The sequence below is a fragment of the Plectropomus leopardus genome, chromosome 4, assembly GCF_026936395.1.
Source record: "Plectropomus leopardus strain MGB_pleo_1.0 chromosome 4, ASM2693639v1, whole genome shotgun sequence".
Lineage (NCBI taxonomy): Eukaryota > Metazoa > Chordata > Actinopteri > Perciformes > Serranidae > Plectropomus > Plectropomus leopardus.
Genome location: NC_142179.1, coordinates 26,463,185 through 26,488,497, shown reverse-complemented (window position 1 = coordinate 26,488,497; position 25,313 = coordinate 26,463,185). Strand labels below are relative to the sequence as shown.

General features: G+C 41.4%; 1 long non-coding RNA gene across 3 annotated transcripts in view; it reads left to right on the top strand.

The window, feature by feature from the left end:
* Window positions 1-25,313, top strand: part of LOC148189789 (uncharacterized) — a 278,012-nt gene that overhangs the window by 81,405 nt on the left and 171,294 nt on the right. For all 3 annotated transcript variants that reach the window (XR_015776325.1, XR_015776324.1, XR_015776323.1), the window contains exon 3: window positions 1,830-1,949. This is a non-coding gene — a long non-coding RNA (uncharacterized LOC148189789). The remainder of the gene's footprint in view (window positions 1-1,829; window positions 1,950-25,313) is intronic.

Here is a 25,313-nt window from a genome sequence, read left to right as displayed (position 1 = left end):
AGCTAGCGTACTTCCTGGGACAATAGAAAACATGTTATGGACGAACAGTGGTTTTCCCTGAGACATTTTCAGAAAGAAAAGATGCACTTAACTCACAATCGTCACGTCAGGACTCACCCTATTGTTTCCTTGAAAATGCTGCATTGTCAACAAATAATCTGCGTTACAGTCAGCAGGAGGAGAGCTTGTTAATGTAAGCTATTAGCAGCCGGTGGCTGGAATTAGCAGCTCATGGGGGTTACTTTGAGTTACATTATTATGTGTTCAAGCTCTATTTGGTAAAAATGAGTATTGGGCAAAGGTAAATCATAACGTTCTCATAATGTGTTCAATGTACTCATGTAAAATATTGTTTTGACGAGAAACTTGAATAAATACAGTTTTTTATGGGCGAAATTTATTGATGTTTTTAAAGCAATATGAAATAGATATCAGAGGGGTAATTATAATATTTTATATATATAAAATGCTTTTTAAAGATGTTTTTCATGTGAATGGTTTATTTAAAAGGTTGTTTCATTTATTTGTACCGTTGAAGATGTGCTCATTCAAAACTAATGTATTAAAGGCCTAAAAACTAGTAAAACAGTTATAGTGTAGATTTATTTGTTTCCCTGGCACAAAAGGAGGAATAAATAAAAGCAAAAACAAAATAAAAACATTGTTCTCAGTAAATGCTCAGTGGCTAGAATTTCAAATTTGGTCTATCCCTAATAATTTTCTATGAAGTGGCATTATGGCAAGTGACACATATAGGGTCATTATTTATCAACAGTGTGGACCCTCTCAGGCCCTGAGGATCAAAGACACACACACACACACACACACACACACACACACACACACACACACACACACACACACCACAAAGACACGTATGAAGTAAAATAAGTTAAAGCCTCTCATTACAAGCCAGAGCTTAGTATCCCCTGGGAGTCGTGGAGATGAGATCCTGAGCGGTAGCATCCCAAACCCTCCTCCACCACCACCTCACGGTCCACTGCCCAAGTCCCGCCATGAAATACAAGCCCACAGAGGTCACAGTGATTGACCTCTGTCGTAAAACGCCAAGTGTGATGCATGCTCAGACGCTGTCTGTCCACAGACCCGCGGCTCGCCGTGTATGGTGTAGCCATGTGTGGCTTTGTAGAGTATGTTTGTGATTGTTTCTGAATTTGTTTGATATTCTTTGGTGAGTGGATCCATCCAAATGGCAATATTTACTCCTCAGCACATGTGTGTCATATATTGCAGGAGATTAGTGAGAGGGATTGTGAAGCATGTATTTTTTCTTTATAAAAAAAGAGCTTGTACTTCTGTGTTTTTTATATGGATATTTTCTTGTGTGGACAGATTTCAGAGTAAGCATGCCACTGAGTTGGTTTCTCTCTTGCTGAGCTCACTGATTTGCATTCAGTATTCCTTTATCTGTCTTGTATTGCAGGGCTAAGCCGAGAGGAAATGAGCCATTGCAAGGAAACGCAGTTTCTGTAAAAGCAAAAACTATTTTAGTGGGTCAAAAAGAGTGTATTCTCATGTCCTCATCTGTCACCAGTTCTGTCCCTGGTGTGTCTGGCCAGGGTGTATGAAGTCCCATAACACAGGGCTGTGTTTGAACACCATCTAAAGACCAGCACTGGCTCTGTATATAAACACTATGTAGGAAATGATTTCCAGACCCCGCTTTTTTCTCCGTCCACCATACTTGTTTAGTCTCTCCCTTGTTTAACACTCTTTGCTCATCTGACGAGAAAAGATTTAGACATGTATATCTAAGAGCCCAAATGGTGCAATATATGATCATGTATATGTCCACTCCCTCTTTCAAGGTTCCACTCCCGTGCTGTCAAGGTGGATGGGAGTCACCGGGGCAGATGTTGGATGTGAATGCGGGAGCAGCATGGTCATCACTGCGGGCATACAGAGGAGTGGGAGGAAGGACAATAGAGGTGAGTTATCCTCAGGGGGAATCTCACAGGGGTAAATGAAGAAGGGCTGTGTTGCTTTGGTTGAGAGGTCAGTGCTTAGCATGCAGGTGAACTCTTTGTGGAAGCACGTGGAAAGCCTAACCATATCAAGGCAACTTAAAGCGAAGTGTGGGAGTCAGCATTAGACAGGGCACCTTCTTTAGAGGCACTGATATGGAATGATAACAGGCTCATAGCCATCCTGTTATGTTCATCAATGGAAATACAGTGGAGGGCTCGGAACAGTGAAAACCCTGCAATGCCCTCAGTGAAGATGGTGTGTGTGTGTGTGTGTATGTGTGTCTGTGTATGTGTGTCTGTGTATGTGTGTCTGTGTGTGTGTGTGTCTGTGTGCATGTGAGGTGTGTCCTAATGAAATTCAGTATCGATCCGGGCAAAATAGACTTTATACATCATTCATGCTCTCTATCAATCACACCCTGCTAAGTTTTCCAAAGCTGTTTGTTTTAGAGGAGTAGAGAGAGAAAAAAACTCTGAGCAGAGCAATAATTACTTTGAAGAGATTGTTTTAAAGTCTTTCCTTTAGCCTTTTCTCAAGGTGTAACAAGCTTATCTGTCAAAGACAATGTCCATTGAATGGACTGCTTAATTTGAAATTGATTGAGGTTCCTTTTGGTTTAGGTGGGGAAAAACTCTTTTCCGCAGACCTGATAGAGACTTGGGAATTTAAAGCTGCGCCAAAAGACAGGTCACAGTAAGACAAAGCAGAATCCTTCATGGTGCGAGAAGTATATCTCCGAAGAGATAAAGACGCATTTGTCCTGTAGTTGAGATAGTGCCATCTTCTCTTTTTGTACGGTTTGGTGGATGTTAGAAAAATCCTATAGGGTGGATACAGACAAAAAGCAAAGAAAATAAACACAGGACGTGGTAACCTGACACAGGAAACCCAGTGAATGCTGGGAGTGAGCAGTGAACCGTACTTCCTGTAGGACAGCACAATGGTGAGCAGTGGCCCCAGATTCCTAAAAGAGGCTGTAGTTGCAGGGACAAGGAAGGGCAGCCTGTGTCCTCCGGTCCAGTGCTGATAAGAGCATAGATAGAAATGGCATTTATGTCCCTCTCACTGCTTTGGGAAAGCAAAACATCCTGAGGTTGCCTTGGTTACCCGTTTCATTAAACATTAAAGAGCAAATACTGGATGAAAACATTCATTCCAAAGTTATGTCACATGTCCATTGGGTCCAAATACAGTTTTGTCACAGAATGTCTCCTTTGTTTCTGAGACGTGGACGACAAACAGTTCCATTTGGTGAGAAAAAATAATGTGTGTTGGCAACTAAAAGCAAAGAGAACCATCTCAATATTGGTCTTTTTCAAATAGTTTTCCCCAGCACTTGGCATCTCTCTGTGTTTTCTGCGTCTTCTGTCACTCCCTTCACTCACTTTGCCTCCTCTGTCAAAAACATCCTCTAGAATTTTAGGTTTGTAGTTTTTGGGCCGCTGACTCTTCGATGGTTTTGCCACCTGCCTTTTTGAGTAGCATGAGACAATCCTCTTCCTTTATGTTGATGCTGCATTCCCAGCACTTAAAACGAGATGGAGGTTCAGGGTGACATTTTTGTTACAGTTCATGGTAAGATGTTTTTCCTTGTTGTATTGTACTTTTTTTGTGGTGGCATAAGGCTGTTCTTTGTAGTAAGGTTGATCATGACCCTTTGACTTACAACTTTAATTTTAAACTAATATTAGTCGAGGATTGTTAAATCAGCATGGGTGCAGAAGAAGTGTATAGCATTGTTTGGTGTTTTAGTCAAGTAAATTTGTCATATTGGGCTTTTTCAATTCAATATGGGATTCACAGTGGTTATTTGGCAATTTTGTATGCAGGGAATGGAGACTTCTGGAGGATCTGTAAATCGAGCCAGGAGGGGATTGTTTAAGATTGAAGTTATGTTATTTTGTCCATGTGTAACCCAAATTATAAGTTGACAACAAATGAAGGGCAGTACTTTTAAAATGTAGTTTTTGTGCTGCTTTATACTTATAATTTTACTCTGCTTCCAATAGGTTTTGTAGTTATTACCCTATTGAATTTATTGAATAACTTTAGTTATTAAGTCCAGTAGATTTAGAGTAATATTTAAAAAATAATTATGATAATCTGTTAATAAATTATGTTTATTGATTCCCAGGGGGGATATTCAAAAGCTACCCAGCAGTATACAAAGTCATTCACTCTAACCCCACCTTTACCAGCCGCAACACAAGTGTCATAAATGCATTAATTATTAATAAGAATTCAATAATATGATATACATTATTGTGAAACAGAACACGATTCATAATTAGTACTTTTAGTTTTGGAACTTTAAGTATATTTTAATGTCATATTTTTGTGCTTTTACAGGAGTAACAGAGTATTTCTACACTGTGGCTTTGCTACCTAAAGGGATAGTTTGGATTTTTCAGAGAGGAGTTGTATGAGCTATAATCTATAGTTGATGCATTACCTTCAGTAGCTGTCTGTTGGCAAGTCTACAGTTTGGAGAAGCGACAGGAGTGCTGAGAAAGAAGCTTAGACATGTATGGCTGTGGATGGGCAGCAGCAAAACTTAAAAACGTCCTACGTGAAAAAGAAAGTAGAACAGTTTAAGCTTACACTAAATTGAGAGTACTTTTAACTGCTGTACTTTTCCCCCAAAGTTCCCAATCAATGCTTTTGTCAGAGCAACATAACGACATTGACAAATGCAGTAATTTTGGCTCGCTGAACGCAGGAGCTGCTGATACGACTGGCTGGATTAGTTAGTTAGTTTGTGTCATTGTGTGACTTTGGTGAAATCAAACTAACTTCTCTGAAGTCACACAATAACACAAACAACATAGCTGGTCGAGGCAGCGGTAAATCAGCAGCTCCTGCGTCAGCCATGTTAAATCACTGTTTTTCTCAGTCTGGCTTTGAAGAGAGTGTATTAACGGCTTCAGTTCACTGTCGGATATGGCTGTATGACAAAAGGTAAACCAGTGAAAACATTAAAAATCAGATTTCCCTTTAACTAAATTTAATTTTTTTGGGGTGCCTAATGTAGGTTATGTTGCTGACTCCTCCACAGCAGCACACTTCTTAGCTTCTGTTTCAGACATGAGCCTGCTTCTACAAACTGGGGGTGTGCCAACAGGCGTCTGCTGTATGTGACACACTGACTATAGATACAACCCCACTTTAAAAGACCCAAACTATCTGTTTAAGTAAAAAAGTACTTCTTCCAGCACTGCCTAAAACCATATGAATTACTCTTTTTGGGTCATTGAGCAGCACTGTATAATTATGTAACTTGGCTGCTAATTTAAAAATGACCAAGATGAAGTAAGTATGTGTCAGTGACTGGTCCGCCCTTCCTCCTCCTCCCTTCATCCTTCCCCACTGACCTCTCTCTGTCTCCTACCGCAAGTGTAAAACATTCTTGTGGCAACATTGTCCTTTGGGCAGTGAATATTTAAAATTAACATAACACACTTTGGATCAAAATTTGGAAACTCAAAATAAATGTGCATGCTGGTGTTTTTACTAAATACTGTAAATGTAATTGGATTACATTTCAGCCCATATATGGTGAATGTGACTTTCCACCCAACTTGGCATGTTTAAGGTAGTTTGTCTGTGTCGAGAGAGGAGATCAGAGGCTTACTCCAAATAAAACATCCATTTTTTAAACATTAGAGAGAAATATTAGCCAGGTATTTAAACTTATTAATGTGAATATTACATCTGTCAGTGAGCACGGTGATATTTCACCCCCCTCCCCTTCTCTGTCTCTCTTTCACACACATTCACAAACTCGAGGCCCAGGAACAGTGCATGTCTGCTCATTTTTTCTAAATGTCACGTCTTTGTGCCTTTTCCATGATACCCACACAAACCAACTGAAAAAAAATGGAAGTGGGATGTCTGAGCTTCTTATCTGGCTGTTTTGTTTTGTTGTTGACCCCATAGCGTGAGTGCGTATTCACGGCCAGTTCCTGCAGGCCCTTCCCTGTCAAACCAGGCATGCGTGTTAGCTCGCCCACACCTATCTGCGGCATTGTCCATTCAATATGATTATCGCTGACCCACACCGCCTCCTGTCTCCGGGGCTCACATGAACCAGTACTTCCTCCGAGGAAGGAAATGTTCGTTACCCACAGGCCACTGTCACACGACTACACTGTACAGACCCAAAAAAAAGCAAGTTTGACTGAAAAAATCATCTGTAAACAGATCTTTTCATGCCCCCTTCCTGGATATCTTTGCGCTCTCACCAAGGAATCCAAATTATTCCAAGATTTTACACATAAAGAGGCGTAAATGTAATCCACTTCACAACATTGTGTAATCACTAAGTAAAACTCCCTCTCTCTCGATGGCTCTTACTTCTCTCCACCTCCCCACCTCCCCCTTCGCTCTCTCTATACTTCTCTGGAACACACATATACACACTGACACATGCACAAACAGTTGGGCAGGGGACTACGAGGGAGAGGGAGATCATTTGTCTCAATCTGCAGTGATGATAGTTTATCAGAGGCTGGAGGAGTGGAGTGGGAGCAGGTGGTGGAAGCAGGCTTTGTAAAGAGACCACAGTAATCAGATCTGCAGCTCAACTCAGAGCTGGGGGAGTCCGGCGCTGACCTGCCGACAAACCAAACAATTGCATGGGGTTAACTTCCCCCCACCTGGATCCCTGGCCGGCCAATTAGAGATTGCGGAGCCAAGGAAGCAGGACCTACAGACACAGTCTCCAACCTGGACCTTCCAGGAGGTGGAGCTCCCAGCATTCAACCTCTTAAATATGACTGACCAATTTAAGAGAACTTGCAGTACATTATAGTGATCCCTACTCACCAAAAAGTTATTGTGTCCATACATTTCTCTATTAATTTTTCTCCCTTTAAACTGTATGGAATCCATTTAATGTATCATCCGTTTAACAGAGTCGCTTCTCCTCGCCTCATACTCATAGTCTGTCTTTTTCTCTCTGACCCATCCACTTGTGGCAACAATAGATGGTCTTTTTCTCATTCATACAGTGTAGTGTATAGTAATACTGTGGTGGTTGCTATAGCAACCCGCTAGTCAGACGATCTCATTACTGGCCCTTAGACATTTCTTTCTCACTCCCTCTCTAAGGAATTACCACTTTTCATTATGATTTCCCTCCCCTCTCTCCCAACTGCCCCTCCTTCTTTATCTCTGTCTCCCCCCTCTCTCCCTCATCCTCCCTCCTCAAAGGTCAGATGTCCTCCATGGTGGGGAGAGAGGAAATCTGTAAAAGCGTTGAGGTCTATTCAGTAACCCCCGTCTCTCCCCCCGATTGCACCCCACAATCATTCTGTTTCTTTCTATAGCTGCAAAGAAAGGAGCCAGAAAAGAAGGGAGGGAAGAGAGGAGCCTCGAGTCTGCTTTTCTTTAGAGCACATTTTAAAATCTGTTTCTTTTTTCTGCCCTTCTCTTTTCTCTCCTCAAAGCTTTCTTTTGTGTGGAAAATAGCTCCTTGAACTGATGGCAGAGTAGTGGTCTGTGTTGACTTTTTTTTTTTTTTTTTAATGTTCCTGTCCACAATCAACAGCCCCTAAATTGTTTCTCTCTCTCTCTCTCTCTCTCTCTCTCTCTCTCTCTCTCCCTCTCTCTCACACACACACTCATACACACACATGCGCACTCACATAATGTGTACACACATATATCATATATACATATAGTATAATATATATACACACATATAGTAACACGTGTTGATTTGCATGTATAGATGCGCTATACTTCAATTCACGCATACAGTGTGTATGCACTTATGCAGATTTAGGAACACACAGGCTCATTTTGCTTTGTCCAATTTTTGCCAAAGCATGCACAAATATTCATTAACTCAAAATAATTTGTGTTCAGACTTTTCTGAAGAAGCTTTTTTTCTACTGAAAATAACTTTCCTAAAAAGACCAAACTGGTGTGTTTGCATATTTTTACATGTATTTGCATACAATCGCTGTAGACAGTTGAGTGGGATTTTCCCGCCTTCCAGGCATACCGTTTGTGGAGATCAACTTGCAGAGACTTGAAACTTGACTAGGAAATCCATCGCAGTGCACTGCTTTATCTTGTCTAGGTTACCTTATCAATATGAGGTGATGCAACTGAAAGTGTACTCATTTGAAAAGTTATGTTAGCTGCTAATCATTGTTGCAATACCAAGCAGTGTAATGGCAGCTGCTGCTACGGCTCTGATGTGGGAGTCTAGGTTTCAGAGAATTTAGTTGGCCGTGATGACTAACTTTAAGTGAGTCAGGATCAGTGTGGCTAGGTTAAATTTACGTCGCAACAGGGCATTCATTCATGAGGCTCCACTCACTTTACCCATGAGTCCAGTAGAGGGTGGAGCTTGTGTGTGATAGAACGAAGGTTACAACATTGTAACCCTGGTTCTATTAGCACGCGTAGAGGCCTCTACCTAAACGGCCCTGTCACTCTCACGCCGCTTGCTAAAGAGGATGTAGGATGCTGAGGCCATCATAGGGCTCCTATATGTACTGTCTCAGCCAGATTTGGGTAGTGACATTCTGATTGGCTGTGTATGTATATGCAAAGTTTGGTTGTCAAATCCGTGCTTGTGATTTGAGGAGAGTGTTGCCCATAGAGTCGAACAGAGGCCTCCATCTGTGCAAATACAACCATTGTTACAATATCATAACCTATATTTGCTGCTTTAAAAATGTTTCTAAAGACTCAACAGTTATTATGACTAATCATATAACATGATTGAAGAGCACCAACTTTTAGAAATCGACGTTATTCAGAACATCAGTGACTTAAAAAGTAATGTAAATATACTCCACACACACACAATAAAAGCAGTGAACGAGGGGGCTAGCTCTCAGTTGAATCCATGCTTTTCCAGTGTTCCCATTGATGAGACAGTCTGTTATGGTAACAAAGATGGCAGAGCCTGCCTCCCCATAGCCTCCACTGTATCTCAGGCTTTCACTCTTTCATTCTGTCTGCTACAAAAGGACAGTGGACAGTGGGCAGATCCATAAGCCCTATTGCTCCATCACACATTGATCTGTATGGGGCTCTATTCAACTGCATTGGCTGCACAATTGATCCCGGCCTCTCTGCTGCGGTAAACATTTTATTCGGCCTGCCCCCATCCTGATCAATAGCCTTCTTTTAATAATGTATCTCATTGATCAGTTTGGCCCCTGAGTAAATTGATCAATTATTTTAATCTTTTTTCTTTCTTTTTTTTGGTGTGGTATCAAATGAGGGGCAAATGGCTCAGGGTTAAACGTTTGTTTCTTGTGCTGTCTGCGTTCCTGTAAAGAGCTTCCAAATAATCTGCTCTGTTTAGAGGTTATTAGATATAATTCCAAATATGATGTTTTATTAAAGCAAGTAAATGCAAAACAGGGATTATCAGTGATTCAGAACAAAAGCAAGCAATGTATTTTATTGTTGGTTTTTAATAGATTGCAACTAATGATTTCCTTTTTGTTATTTACTGGAGGAAAGACAATTTCGTTTGAATGCTTCGTTTAAGGTGGTATTGTAGTCAGGTTTTCTCTGTGTCACTGGCTGCGTGCTTATCAGACTCTATCTGTATCTATCCCTCATGTACTTCAAGGGCATTGGTCATCAGCATTGGTGAGGTAAACCACTCCACCCTCCACATCTCATTACTAGTCCTAATTATCCTGACAAGTCACCATTGGCTTGTGTGTGTGTGTGTGTGTGTGTGTGTGTGTGTGTGTGTGTGTGTGTGTGTGTGTGCGCGCGCGTGTGCGCGCGCACCTCTCTTGATTTCACAGACACAAACAAAGCTGTACAAGCACACAGAAGCACACACGCCATTATTCTTGGCACAGACACAAACATATACTGAATGCACAGACATAAAACAGCGAAGCAACGGATCAATAGCCAGCTTGTGTCCCTGACTTCATGGAAGGCAGAAGGAAAGGTATTTGAAATCCAAAGAGTTATCAGAGTCAAGAGAAAGCAGGGAGGAGGGGAAGTCTTTGTTAGTTTGACCTTGCTGAGATTTATCTTCTGCGGAGATGTTTTCACAGATTGGACCAGGATAGAGCCAGGCAAATTTAAAATGGAACAAAAGAAAAGCAGCCAGTCAAATACTTGATCATTACATGTATGAAATCCCTTTGCTTATGCTAATGCGCACAAGCCTAAACATATTCATTTCTAGCAGATTCTCTTTGATCTGCCCGTGTTTCCGTCAGGATTTTCTGTCTCTGCGTTGTCTCCCCGCAGGTTAGGGAAAGGACCATTCCCATGGCGATCAGTAGTTGATCAGGTGTGGTGAGTGTCGCCATGTTGAGCGCTAGCTCATTAAAGTCTCATCTTCATACCCTTCCATCCCCACCTATCTGAGATGATGTGACAGAGCCCAAGGCACTTTAAACACTCCTCAGCCACCCATCCCTCCCCCACGCTAGCCACGCCAAAATGCTCTGATGATCATCTGTCACTTGTGTACGATGCTCCACTACTGCTTGCTCGCTCTTCCAGAACACAGGTGTGAAATATAAACAGAGCAGAGCTAAACTCTTTCTACAACTTACATTTTCATGCCGTCTTCATGCTCAATCCCAGTGGATGCACTTCTCTTTCCAGATCGTGCTAAATGTCTGACAGTGGATTTCCGACATTCGTAAGATATGAAACAACCAAATGGACAGAAACAGAGGATTTTTGACAGGCTTTGGTTTGTAAAGACGTAGTTTTAAAAAAAATCTTTACGCTACTTTTAACTAGATGGGCTAAATTTAAAGCAGAGTAGAAATGAATAGCAGGCAGCTGCAGCTGTTTCCACTGCACTCATGGAGCAAGATTTGCGTGGGTGCACACATGAGAACATGCATCTATGTGTGTGTGTGTTTGACTGCATTGGTGTGCGCTATTGTGTGTGTCTATAGAGAGAGCGCTAATTGTAAAGGATGTGGCAGGTTAAGATAAGGTTATCTTGACGCAGTGAAACGTCTGAGAGAGAAGGCCAGAGCTTGCAGACGGAATTAGATTGATTAGAGGAGCCATATTTGGGCCAAAGTGCTATTTCAAGATAGCCCTCGGTGAGCCTCATCATCCCCCCTTCGCCTGGCACGGCTCTGCTTTCGTCCTCACCCTCACCCCCGGCTCTCTCTCTCTCTCTCTCCCTCCCTGACACTCCTGCTGTGCAGCAGGACAGCTGATAGTGCCACAGGCTGTCACTCACGCGCTAACTGACTGGCCACTGCAGGGCTGAGATAGCCCCAAAGAGTCCCCCCTCTGACATCCACAGTGAGGAAAAGAAGAATAATTAAAAGCAACAATGTATGCACCGTTGCAAGAGAGAGTTCCCTTCTGGCTGCAAAATTGTGTCCTCCGTGAGCCTTTAGGGGCACAATGCTCAAATTCAGCTTCATGTGTAGCAGAGTGTAACTTAGCCTAAAGTTTTTCATTTCCGTTCTGCCCCCTTTTTAGTCTTAAGACCTCGAGGTAAACTGATTCTCGCAGCGACTCTGTGGTTTATTGGAAAAAAAAAATTCTCATCTTATAGACTTCATTTCAGATGAGGATGTGGCGAGGAAGTCAATCCCAAAAAATCCAGCACTCAATTCCTGCCATCAGGATCCTCCATTAGCCAAGCATTAGAAACAAATTAACTCTTCTCAGTTGAATGGCTTGTCAGAGGAAGTGTGGGAAAATCCTCTATTAGGCAGGAGTTAAGTGCCTATTGGAAAGCTGAAGATGGAATCCTGCCTAATAAAGGAATAGTCAACCATTGGAACGCCGGCTGAATGGAGGAGAAGTGCTAATTAAGAGAACAAAGTGTCGTCTTACTGGCTAGTCCATTAATGTGAGTTTTAGGGCTCATCTCAGTGGCATCCCCTAATTTCCTGAATATGACAAGGTTGCGTGCATGTGTGTATTCCGCATATGAAAGAAAGTGATCAAATTTGTTTATTTCGAATAGTGGTGACAGTGTGTAAACAGATAAATAATGAATCTTCACTGCTCCCAGAGGCCACGCTTTTTTAGACTAGTCTCATCTCTGAGTTTGACATGTCGTAAGCCATGCAATGAACACGCTGCTCTCAAACTATTTGGGGCGTTATGTCTCAGATGAGCCGAGCCAAGTCAAACCACAAGCTCCAGTCTCCTCTGCTTCACAAACGCTGAGCGTTTTCCAATTTTCAAGCTGTGAAAAGTGAGAGGGATGGCGAAACAGCGTCATGGACCGAACCGGGCGGAGACTCAAAATAAACTCACGCAGGTTTGGCTGAGCACGGGCTCCATCTCTGTTTATCTTAGTGAGAGTGAGCATGGGAGCCCAGTGATGAAATCAAAAAAAAGGGAGGAAAAAATTAAACAGAGTTGAACAGGCCAGTGTATTTGGTTGGGGTTGCCATGGTAACAGAGTGCATGGATGCAGATAAACAGCACGTTGAGTACTCAGGGAGGAATGCAGCCCTTCTGCCTGCGGTTTGGAGAGGAGGTTAACACTTCTCTTTCTCAACAGCTTCACCACTCAACAACATATGGGACTGAGGGGGGGAGAGCGGGAGAGGAGATTGCACTTTAATTGCGCACATCCAGGGATAAAAGGGAATATGTAGGAATATTTTGGCAAAAAACGCTGAGAAAAAGGGAGCGACGTGTAATGGTCGATTGCATATTATGGCACAAGTTGTTTCAGTGTTTCCACTTAAAAATTGGAATTGGAGAGAGGGAGAGAAAAATGGGGAAAAATTAAAAATGAAAAACAGAAAAGGGACTATGGAAAATCACAGAATGGAGTTTCTACTACTGCTCTCAGTATGAAGGTTTGACTCCCTTCAGTCCAGCCGATTGCACTTTAAGCAACCTGTGAAGCAACCTGTCATCATTCCTCATACAGTGCAATGATCTGAACAAATGAAAAAAGCCATCGTCTGATTTGTTCAGTTATATTAAAAGTTATAAGGGTGGGAAGGAGCTGTGGATAAGCAGGTGGTGTGTAGAAAGGTAGAGTGGGAGAAAGGGGGAGATGGTAAGGAGAAGCCAATTTGGTGAGGGATGGTGGCTGTGGCTTGCTGATAAGAGGCTCTCCTTCTCAGCTTCCCCTGACAGAATGGGGAGGCCTTGTCTGTCGGCCCATTAGCAGCCATACCTACAAGGCTCTACCTTTTCTACATGGCCAGCCTTCAATAGGGGGAAGAAATGGAAAATGGCTACTTAACCAATGATTACCCGATTGAAAGGTACCTGTCATGGAAGGGATGGGACCAGGAAAATAGCGGGGGACATGTAGGGGGAGGATGGGAGTGAGTGATTTCGCCCCTGTCTCTGCAGTGAGATGAACGTGTCACTGTGAGATTAAACCAGGAGTGCGTGTTTATTAAAGCCATGTAGAGGGGAGGAGGAGGAGAGATGAAGAAGGAAAATTACAGAGAGATGGACTGGGGATAAGCACTGGACTGCAGGGTTGAGCCGATGGGAAAAATTTCAAACCGGTTTGATATTACGCCAAACACCAGACCAGTTTATTGAATTTTACCAGGTGTCCCACGTGATTCAGCAGTTAAACTTCAGTGGGACATTGTGACACTGTGTCCCAACAGAAAGCGAGTGTCTAGCTATCACATAGCATTGTGTAACACCTGAGCTCTGTTTCCATGCAGGCCCTATTAAATATGCACTTCTGTCAGTTAATGTAAACAAACCACGTACCTATCAGCTGTGCACTCAAGATCAGACCTGAGATATAGACACTTAAAAGATGTATGAGTAACATATTTGCTATCTTCCTACATTTGTAATGTGACTTTATATATCAGAAAACACAGGTTTAATATTATGGTTTTAACTGAAAATTACATACAAGATAGCCAGCAGCAAGTAATGTTAGCGTAGCTTGTTTTTTGTGATGGTCATTTACCTTAGCAGAAACTCTCAACTTGCTGGGGACCTCTCTTCAGCCAGCTGACACTGTGTTTAGATTTTTGTAACAAACAAAAAAATAGGTTTTGTATAAATAGTTCCTCATTCCAACTTCATGAATCAGTCAGTCCTCTTCAACTGTGGCACTTTCAAAGCCAACATCAGATATAAATAGCAATATAGCATCCTTCAAAAATTCAGCTAACAACAACGCCTGCATCCAGTAAGGAAAGCTCTTTCGTCAACTTCAAATCCAAAATATTGCCATAATAGTGGTCTTTTTAATAGACTAACTCTGTGCCTCCTCTCTTGACTCCAAAAAGTAAAAAAAAAAACAAACGCAGTGCCGCTCTGGCCCCTACTTCCTCTGCTGAAATTTGACACTGGCCGCCTCTGCTCACTGTGTGACACTAGTTGCTCCATTAGTACATTAACAAACATGATATTATATTAATAAAGATGTCATATTGCTTATAACTAATGCAATTTGAGTTAGATTTAGTGCTGTGATGAAAGCCAATGTTACTTTTAAAATTGACAAAAGGTGGCATAAGGCAACTGCTGTTCAGTCGGTTTGCATAAATTAAACTGGTTAAAGCTTGTACACCATACAGGACCAGCAGTACCGGAAATCTACCCAACTCTGCTTCACTGCAAGAGAAACTAGCTTGCCCCTGCGTCTTCACCTCAATGGATAATTACCTGCTCTATTCTTGCTATTCTAATTTATTATTTATGTACTGTATTCAGGTAGTTTGTTAGCGTTTCATGCTGAGCTGCTTGAGAAGTCCACAAATCATCCCAGAAAATAGAAATGCCATGCTCAGCTGTGGTCCCCCCTAATCAGAAAAACAATTCTCCTGGTATTACTGTTAATCAGAGTGCTGCTCCATCACTGCAGAGCATCCACCTGTACTTTCTTTTCCAGCATAATGGCTGCTTTTATTCTCCTCTCTAATTGCTTGTCGTATCTGTCCCTCTGGCTCTTTGTTTCCACAAGTCGCTCTCTTATCACCTCACTGTTGCTGCCATCCACCAGTGTCACGCTAAACCACAATACTTCTGCCCAGATCTTAGCGAGGGATGCCCTGAGCCACAGCATTTTTTAATGGTCCCCGTGGGCCTGGCCCACAGTGCCATACGAGTGGCTTTATGGAAGCTATTATTAGTGTTTACTCACTGGCACTTACTGGGTCGACAAGCGTCCTGTGTGTCTCCATGTGCAGTGAGGCGCTGCAGCCCTGACTTCTGATTTTAATGTTATGGGTAACGTTATAACTCTGTCTCTTTGCTCAATCGTTAACTCTGTGACCATTTTATGGGGTATTAATTGAGTTGTAATTTTGACTCAATGAAACCATGTAAGACTTTAATGCCGTTTTAACTTGGGATCTAATTGAAAACAGGCGCTAAGCTCTCAAGCTTGACACAGTGTCCAATATGACAGAGACTAGCTAAAGTTCTGTCTATTATTTATTCACGACACATTTTGAGTGTAAAATAAAAAGAAAACACGTAAACTCAGCAACATTGCTTGGAGACATTCTTGTTGGCCTTTAACTTCAAACATGAAGACAAATACTTAAGACACACACTTGTGTGCACATGCACAAAGGGAGAGAGTAAAGAGTGGTTTGGATGGCGCTCTGGACTGATCACATTACCTCATCTCACATGTATTTCAGAGGCCTGAAACCTGATATGCATGCAATTGTTATTTTAAATCACCGTCTGGGAAAGCTGGACCCAAGGTCTACAGAGTCACTAACCCAGAGGGGGGGTAGAGGGTGGAGGTACAGAGACAGGATAGGCCACAGGGGCAGGTGGTGCATTATGAACTGTCAAGTTTAGGGGTGCAGTTTCAATGAGGCAAGGAAAAATGTCTTAATCGTTTAAGATATCAATTAAATCTTGATTTTTTTCCCCTCCATTCATTCTTTTGTCCACAGAGTTTCACCAAGCTTTGGTCTTTGGTTTACATAAGGGTCAGTGAGGATAAATGCAGTTGAGAACTCCAGTTCAATTAGAGAACTCACAGTATGTTTGATCACATTGCTAACTGTGTGCGGTGATGTGGTTGCGCAACTTCTCTCCCCTCCATCCCTCATCTGCCACCTTATCTCTTGTATCACTTCTCTCTATCATCTGTCCCAATCTTTGTCCGTGTTCACACCTGCAAGGTTAATGTGTATGTGAAGGGAAAGAATATTGCATGGTGCTGACTTCAGATCCATAAGAATATATTTCACCTCTCAGGGCTGGACAGGCAGCATGCCAGAGGCCACTGGATAACGGCTCCTTCCCTCCTATCTGCAACCCAGGTTAATTAAAGTTCCTCATCCCCCCTCAAAGTATGCTTTTAAACAGAGTGCTATGTGTCATTGGATTGTATTTTAGTCCTTTTAATGATGGACTCATCGTCTGTGTGTGTGTGTGTGTGTGTGTGTGTGTGTGTGTGTGTGCGTGTGCGTGCGTGTGCGTGTGTGTGTATGTGTGTGTATGTACGTGTGTGTGTGTGTGTTTGAACGGACATACACATTTCATTTCATCAATCGATCAATCGCTGCACACACACGCAAGGCATGCATGATGCTCTTCATTACACTGGAATTCAGCCATCTTTTCTCAATACGGCATGCCTCTCACAACAACATTTAACCTTGATATGTTTGATGAATGAAGTTGTGTCTTAGCCCTACAGCATCTGTGCTTGCAGTAGCTGCGTTTAGTTCTCTACATGCCCATGAGGGAGCGATTACTATCAGTTAACCCACCCACACAAAGACGTTGACGTTGCATCACCTGCATAATGAATCCACCAGAAACTTGCCACTGATTCGGTTTCAAGTAACCCTACACCAGAGGCCGAATGGGAAATACTGTAAAAGAAGAGACTGGGGGTAAATACGGGAGCTCGACTTGTGGATCTCTCTCTTGAACAAGCCACCAAGCCACAGGCCTTCACATTCCTCTATAATGATGTGTAATACTTTGAATCCACAAGGTTAAGTATGAGCGGAGTGGGCTGCCTGCCGGCGGACTTAGATACGGGAGTCTGACTCACACTGAGGCAACTTTAGCTTACAACTATCAGTGTAAAGTGTTAATGAGCGGGTGAACAGTTACCTGGGGGAGAGTCGGGGTGACACACACATGCACACATGAATACGCACACACAAGTCCATGCATGCGCTCTTGCTAACTCACAAAAAATATACACACATGCACACTCAAAATATACAAAATGTTGCAAACACACAAACATATGTATGTGCGTACAAACACAGATGTGAACTGTAACCAAATGTATGCTCAGACATACACACATTAAGACAAGCATGCGGACATGTGCACCAACATGCACACACAGCACACTTTATTCACAGGCCAACAAACTATGCTTACACACTTTGTAACCAGTGCTCTCTCAAACCAAAAAAAAAAACAGAATAGGTTTATTTTTTCGCTGACTTCCAAAACATCTTAAATGATCAGCTTGAAAACAACATATGTTACCATTCTAATGGTTTCAGTTTTTAACACATCCTTAATGTCATGAAATGGATGCAGATACACTCCTAAACTTCCTAGTTTTAGTTGTTGTTATCACATTCTTAATATCATGAAACAGTTGCAGCTCTGCTCCAAAACTACCTGGTAAGGTTTAGGCTACAAAACTATGTGGTTAGCTGTAGGAATAACAACATGGTTTGGCATTACAAAAATACTTTTGTCATGAAATTAGTTTATGCCACGTGACATAAAACATGTCATGCATCACTAGTGTAGCATGCTACACATGCTAGGAAGCTATGTTATATTGTTATTAAACTAAGTCAACGTTGACTTTGGGACACAAACATAGCCATGTGGGAGAAAGCCCTGTATATGTTTGACCTATCCACCACCCTCCCTCCCACCTTATTGGGACTTCTTCAGTCTTTGTACAACATTACGCAAAATTTTTACAGCTTTTTAAGCGACATCATTTCACTTGCATCTCTGCTCCTGTTGAAATGACTATGGCCACTTGAAGGTGCCGCCCTTAATATTAACATAAAAATGGGTCATTATCTGCTTGCACAGTCAGCTTATGTGGTTGTTTTTATAAAAGCAGGCTGTTTGTTACAGTACAGTTAATGAAATTATGCTATTATACAAAACAAAAATTTGTTGCATTGATGCTTGAGTCAATAATTACATTTTTACAGTTGAAAAATGAATTTCACCCCTGATTTTATCTTTTTTAAACTCTTGTTTATTAGCTGTTATTTATCCTTCTCTTTCTTCCATTCTATTGACTCGTTCCACATCATTGAGCTGTGACATCTAGCAGAACTGTACTTACCTCACAATCCATATATAGAATCCATAAGCATTAAACTTTATTTCATTATTTTCTCTATTGGAATCGTTGAAACAAGCTCTGTGTACCCTGCTGCAGGGCAAGTAGCTTCTATAAGGATACTAAAGTCCTCTTCTCTGTATTGCATTATCCAGTTTTACCCACTTTTTCCCCTCCTTTTCCCTCTCTCCCCTTCTCTCCTTTCCTCGGCTGATTTATTGGATGATGATCCCTTCTTTTTTTTCTCTAAGGCTGAGCGTGTGCTTTGGGCATCCAGCCAACGGGACCTGCTTTAATTGATGTCAGTAATCTGGTCACCTTGAGAGATAGTTAAAAGGGCAAATCTCTATTAGCTTTAGTTTATGGCGGGCAAATTAATACACACACACACACACACATAAAAAATTGTGAAACACAATGTGTTGAAAGCTGCGTTGGACAGAGAATGTATGTGAATGTAATACATACTGCAGATATTAGCGACAATTCTCTGAGCGCTAATCTCGTCGGGTGCTGTTTGCTGTGAGTAAACATGAAGGTGTAGTCTCTCTGCCGAAACCCCTGTTCCCTTAAACGCTGTAAGAAATACATTACGACTAGTGCAGAGCCAAGATAAGTTATTTCTGGTTGGATAAGCACAAGGGGATGTATCAGAGGGAGCCAAAAGAATCTACATTAAGGAGAGATATCTGTTAATTAAATCTGTCCCTGCCGGATCTCTATCTGCAACACGTAACTTACACCGCTGCTGCTGTTGCTGCTGGATGAACACACACACACTCACACACTCGTGCACACACAAAAACACATATACATAAAACTTAAAGTCCCAGACTTCCCTTTCTATCACCCCACAGAAAAGGAAACATATTTCCTAACATAAAGGCAATATAGAGTAGTGTCATATATTTTCAAACGTGCGATATTGCCAAGTCTTTATAGTACTATAACACCTAATAGCCTTTATGCCCATATTATATGCATAAAGGCTAATGATCCCACTGCTGCAGAATCAGGCCTATCATTCAGCTTTCATATGGTGTTTTCTTAATCTGTGCAATGAAGAAAGAATAAAGAGCTCTACATTACCGTTAAGACGGTGGTAAAAATACAATAAAACTGTAATCTATTACAATTAAATCCTCATGTCATAATACAGCAAGTTTTGCCTCACAACAAAGCTCCCTGAGGTTGTACTTTTATTGCTTTTTTTGTTGTGTGTTTGACTGACTCTCCTTTTTTTCCCCCTCTCCATCTTTATGTTTTTCTCCTTCTTCTCCATCTTCTTGTTCTTCAACCACTCAATCGTCTTGGGACTCTGTCTGGTTACTTCCCGAGAAGGACAGGGGCTCGGAGGTGACTGGGGGGATGAAGACTTGGGGTGTATGCGGACCAGATGTCTAGGCTTTCATGAGGCTGGGGAGGGGGCAGCGGGAGAGGACGGCAGAGAAGTGGGGGGCCATGGCTGTTCTCAATTACACTGATCAATGGGAGGGAGGGGGTGGGGAGCTAGAGTGAGCAGGGGTATTGGGGTGGGGGGGCGGGCAAGCACCACTGTAAAAAAAAAAAAAAAAAAAGGACACAAGATTGTTCAGAATGAAACAAAGTTAGTCATAATCTTGTTTTTGAGATCAACTGTGTTTGGCTCTTAGGCTTTATGCAGGGGAAGACAAACTGTATTTTAATGTATGCTAATATTCTTTGCATTTGTTACTATAAAAATAGAGGGAAAAAAACCCATAATTTTCTGCAGCACTGAAGGCATTCAGTAGGAGAATTTTCAGATTATATATACAGTAATGACCGTCTGATAGATTGCATTCGATTCCATGTAGGCTTTGAAGCTTGCACATGCTACAAATAGGAGGTTTGCATAAAGTGAAGGTATTCATTAGAGCAGTGTAGGATGGCAATAATGATCGCTTGATTCGCTTCTTTAGACTGTGACCATTATTTCATTAGTGTGGCTTCAACAACAATAAAAGAATCTGAACTAGATGATGGTTGAGCTAAAGCCGAGGCCCCCTTAGATCAAGTGGTAGCTCTGTTCAGTGTTTTAATTAGGATTATATGTCCTCTTTAAAGGATCCTTTCTCTGAAGCCCTTCCCATTTAGAGCCCTATAGGGTTACACAAGATTAAAAGCACTTTTCCATCTTTGCCCTCTGATACATCTTTGAAATTGTGCTTGGTTCCCTGTCTCTGGAACATTTTATCTCCCCCTAAGAAGGGTGAGGGGTAAGAGGAGGGGTGAAGCGAGGTTTGGGTGGTATGCCAGACTATTTTTTCCTTTACCCTTTTGTATTTACATGTATATTTAGTGACTACAAGGTAGATGTATTTTCATTTATGATATCACTTTGATCAGCTGCAGAGGAGTGTCACATTACACACTACAGCTTTACTGTGTCCTCCACGTTTGATACAACAGGCCTGTGTCCAATCACAGAGATCTTCCCCCATGACCTTTGACCTTTACTCCTGTGAGTAGAGAAAGAGAAAGGAATTGGTTTCAGCAGAGGGAGGGGGTTCAGGCTGGCTGTCTCTAGCTGCAGACAGCTCAGTTCTTTGCCCCCCCGCCTCCTTCTTGCATTTTTTTTTTGCTTCTTCTTGAAACTAACTTTATACTAAACACTTGAAAATCCTCCACATGTGTAAGCAATTAGGTTTCACGACTTGCTCTCTGGATGAGAAAGACCCACAGACATCCACAGGCACGCACACAAACACAGCTAGGCCAGCACATGAACCATGAACACACACTCATAAAATATGAGTATAATATGAGTATATATATATATATATATATATATATATATATATATATATATATATATAAATGGGCAAAACCACAGTCACATATAGTTAATGCTTTACACTCATATGTACAGATTTGCATAGCTTAACATAAAATATACATGAATACACTCTGAACTGTATTATGAATATACAGCATAATTCAACAATTACATTAATAAACAACAGCATGACTCCCATTTCTCATTCACCACCGTAAGAACATTTTTCTTTTTATTGTTAGTCCATGACAATCCTTGTGCACATTCCCAAATGAAATGCTTAAGAGTGACATCTAATGCTTCGAAAGCCTGTGGTTTCGTACATGTGCTCTCTCACAATGATGTGTCAGCATCGGCAAAGTTTAGCATTTGCAGCTGAAACTCTGCAGAATAATAGCATAACAACAGAGAGAAAAACAATCACAGACTAAACAGAACTGCTCTTTGTTAATTCCAGTGGAAAAATGAGCTTCTTTGTGCAGGAAAAATGCACAGAGTTTTCTGTCTTCTGTCATCAATGAAGCGAAATTGCTACTGTTGCATTGTGTCTCTCAGACCATCATAACTGTATAATGCAAGAGGGATCACTGTTGACTGTTAAAGCTACAGTTGGTAACTTTAATGAAAAGAACTTTGTGTCTTACCTGCTTTTCACTATACTCTGAAAGAAGAACATGAGATAAACAGTCTGTGAAAAAATGACATCCCCCCTCTTCTTTCTAGTGCTTATAATGGTATATAGTAGAATTGACCATGGGCACCGAAAACAACCAGTCAGAGCCGTGGACTCTGTAGTGCGGCCGCCAGTTACTGTTTGTGTGTTGTCAAACTGACAAATTTGGCAGCAGCGCTGTTAAAATATGAATCAAGATTCTGAAATTGCATTGTCTATTTCTTTTCTCAAATGTGGGTGGTGTCTGAGGATAAACAAATTTTCAGGTTTTTTTTTGTGTGTCCCATATATGATTCTTTTTACTCTCTAAATTCAGACATTTGTGTGGGTCCGTGAAGGCATAGCAGATGCGGGTAGTTGCGGATAATTGATCATTTGATCCGTCATCTGATCAGATCACATAGAGCAGCTGTTACAGAGTCAAGTAAAAGCAAATTTTTATACACAGCGTAATAAACAATGAAGTTTCACTTTCACTGTGCCTGACGTTTTGCAGCTCCGTGTGTGCCCAGAGTATGCTCTGTGATCTGAAAGTGTGGTGCAATGAATAACCACATGCTATATATATTCCAACAGCACTCCTAATAAAACGTCCAACTCCCCAAGTAGAAAATCAGTACATAGTGGCAGATGATTTCATTGTCGCAGGCCACCACAAAGAAATTAAAATGTGGGAAAACCTGTTCTTATTCAGTGCTGTGTGAATATACTCACAGTTTCAGCAAATATGACAGAAGTTTTTTTTTTAATAAAAGTTACCAACTACAGCTTTAATAAAGAAAGATTTACTTCATTTTGAGACTAGGCTACTGTGATGTGACCTCAGTACACATCACATCACAAGATGTCTAGTTTGATTCACAGGGATGAATTATCTTTTTTTCCCTCATCGACTTCATAACACATTAATTGTTCTTATCAGGTTCCACTCATCTACTGAGCTACCTGTCAGTGTGTTCTGGGTTCAAGCTAGGTTTACATCAAACTAACCACTGAAACGTTATACAAACGGTAACTGGACCCGGAGCCAAAGTTTTTTTGTGCCTACCTGAGCCAGAAACTCCACTGACGCATTCATTACCTGTAGCATGAGCATAAAGCACTTCTTGTCCCAGGCATTTACTGGAAGAACAAAACACAAACTGGTGGAAACTGCAATAAAAAAGACTGCAGAACACCATTTAGTCTACACAATGTCACCCACTCTGACACGTCAACTCACAGTATAACCCTTCTCCATTTTATTTCTACGTTCCTGCGTATCTACTCCTTTCATCGCATCTACACCTTTCTTATAGTCTTTTTACAGCAAACCTCTTACAGTCATGGTGCATTTCAGTAATCCGTGAGTGGAAACAGTATAGTTTTTACTCCAACTGACGGTTGTAAATGTTCCACTTTTGCTGTTTACAAAATAATATTACAGGCACATCATTGCAGTACGTTCTCAATCTGTTTCTGCTGGAGTCACAGATCTGCAGCTAATGACCAGGAGATGAGACAAAAATGAAAACATTCGATTGAAAATAGCCTGTAAACGAAAAGTGGTGCAATTGTGAAAATGACTCTGGAGGAGAAAAGTGCTGTAAGTATACAGAGTGTGTGTAAATGGTAGATTCAGAAAATAGAATTTTTTTATTCATGCCTTTAACTGACAAAAAAGCATTTTTTTATGGTGGGTAGAAGATAGGTTTCCGATACTAATCTTCAGGGAAGTTTTCCTTTCATAAGCAAACGTAGTTAAGACTGTTTTTCAACAGCAAACAGAAGCATTTGGCTGGCCAGCCATTAGAGAGTAGCCTTTGCCCATGCTTCACATTAACAACAATTAAGTTAATTAGCTAACAGTGATTTGTATACCACAGGCTAATTCCTTAAGTGGCTGTCAGCCGGACATGTGCTGGCTTTGCTTTAATTGATTATATGTATTTTTACCACACTGTTGTGAAAGCCATCGGCTGTGGCGTTGTGCTTTACCGAAATGACCAGCAAATGACGAGTAGGTGGGTGAAATGACACCAACCAAGCAAACTGTAAGTTGCTGCTTTTACTCATAATGACACTCGATTTAAGGTTTTTCTTGAAATCTGGAGAAGATTTTTGTCTGAGCAGATTATGTCTGTGTCTGATGATGAGTGTGACATGTCACCTTATCAAGACTAAATGGCTAAAGATTCACTGAGGTAACATTGGTGCAATGTGGATAATCATTACATTAATGACACACACTCACATGGAGTGTAATCTAAAAGCAATTATGGGATCAGTAACCTTTTTAATCCAATCATCACCTAGAGTAGGCGCTGTGTGTCATGCTGTATCACCTGAACCGGTGGCAAATGAAAACATTAATAAAATGTTAATCAATCACAGGGAAGGGGAGTGAGCTGACAGGCAGGTCAGATAGAGTTAACATATTGATAGAGGCGTTGACTTTCTGGGCGAAGCTGGAGAGATTCTGGAGAAATATTACATTGCACACATCTGCCCAGAATGTGTGCAGACACATTTTCCTACTAGTTTAATTCGATATACCTTACACTGTATTTTTCCAAAAAGTGCCATTCACCATATAAATAGCAACAGAAGCGCACACACACACACACATGCATTCATGCATGCTCAAACACAGGCCTCCAGTTTTGCCACAGGATGCTGTTTTCCAGCTGTTTAAACCACGGCTCAAATTAGCTGCTCAGCCATTGGAAGGAAAGGCAGGCAGGATACCAGTAATTACTGTCTGATTGGTAGAGTGGCTGCAATTAGCAACTTTGAGTCTTGAAGATTTGCATATGTATAAAAAGCTCAGTGAAACAAGATGCAGTTACTTTAAAGTCCCTTATAGTCTAGTATAGCAACCCATTCTTACTCTAAGGGTGTCAAATACAGCAGCTCGGTCAGTGGCCCTCGCCGTCAACTACCGTCACGTGCGCTGAAGGATGCTGCACAGTGTAAATGGTGTGCATGACTTTGTGTGTGGACAGGCTTACAGGAGCTACAAGAAAACTGCTTCAACCTACTTACATTGGTGTTTCCATCAGCTGTTAGTACAAAAAATGTGCGCTCCCTCGCTTCAGATACAGTTTCTCTGCATGTGCAAATATTTCTAATATTTCAGGACGTTGGACATCCAGTTCTCTTCACCAAAGCCATCCATGTCTAATGGGCAAATCCTCATATTACGTACACTTGATCGTTACCTGATTAAAAACTCCATCTCGATGGCTATGCCCTCGCAACTAAGTCCCTTGCGTCCAAGATATTTTATGGAACATAAAAGCAGCTCCCAAAGAACTGTCCTGGCAATTTTCTGGTCTTTCTCAGCCTTTTCAGCCTGTCCGCACTATTGATTAGCTCCTGCTACTGCAAATCCCTTGTGCTGTCTGGCTGACCCATGAGCTATCCCCGACCCTTGCACTTTGGCATGATATGATGACATTGTCAAGTCAGATCAGAGGAGTGAACTAAATTTGCAAATTTTAAAATACTTTTTTGTCCTGTTTTTGTTCAGACAGGCACATTATTAGATGCTATTCAAAACTGAAAACAAATTATCTTATAGCCCCTAAATTACAGTTAAAAAGCCAGCTATTTACGTACTGTTGTTCAACCCCTTG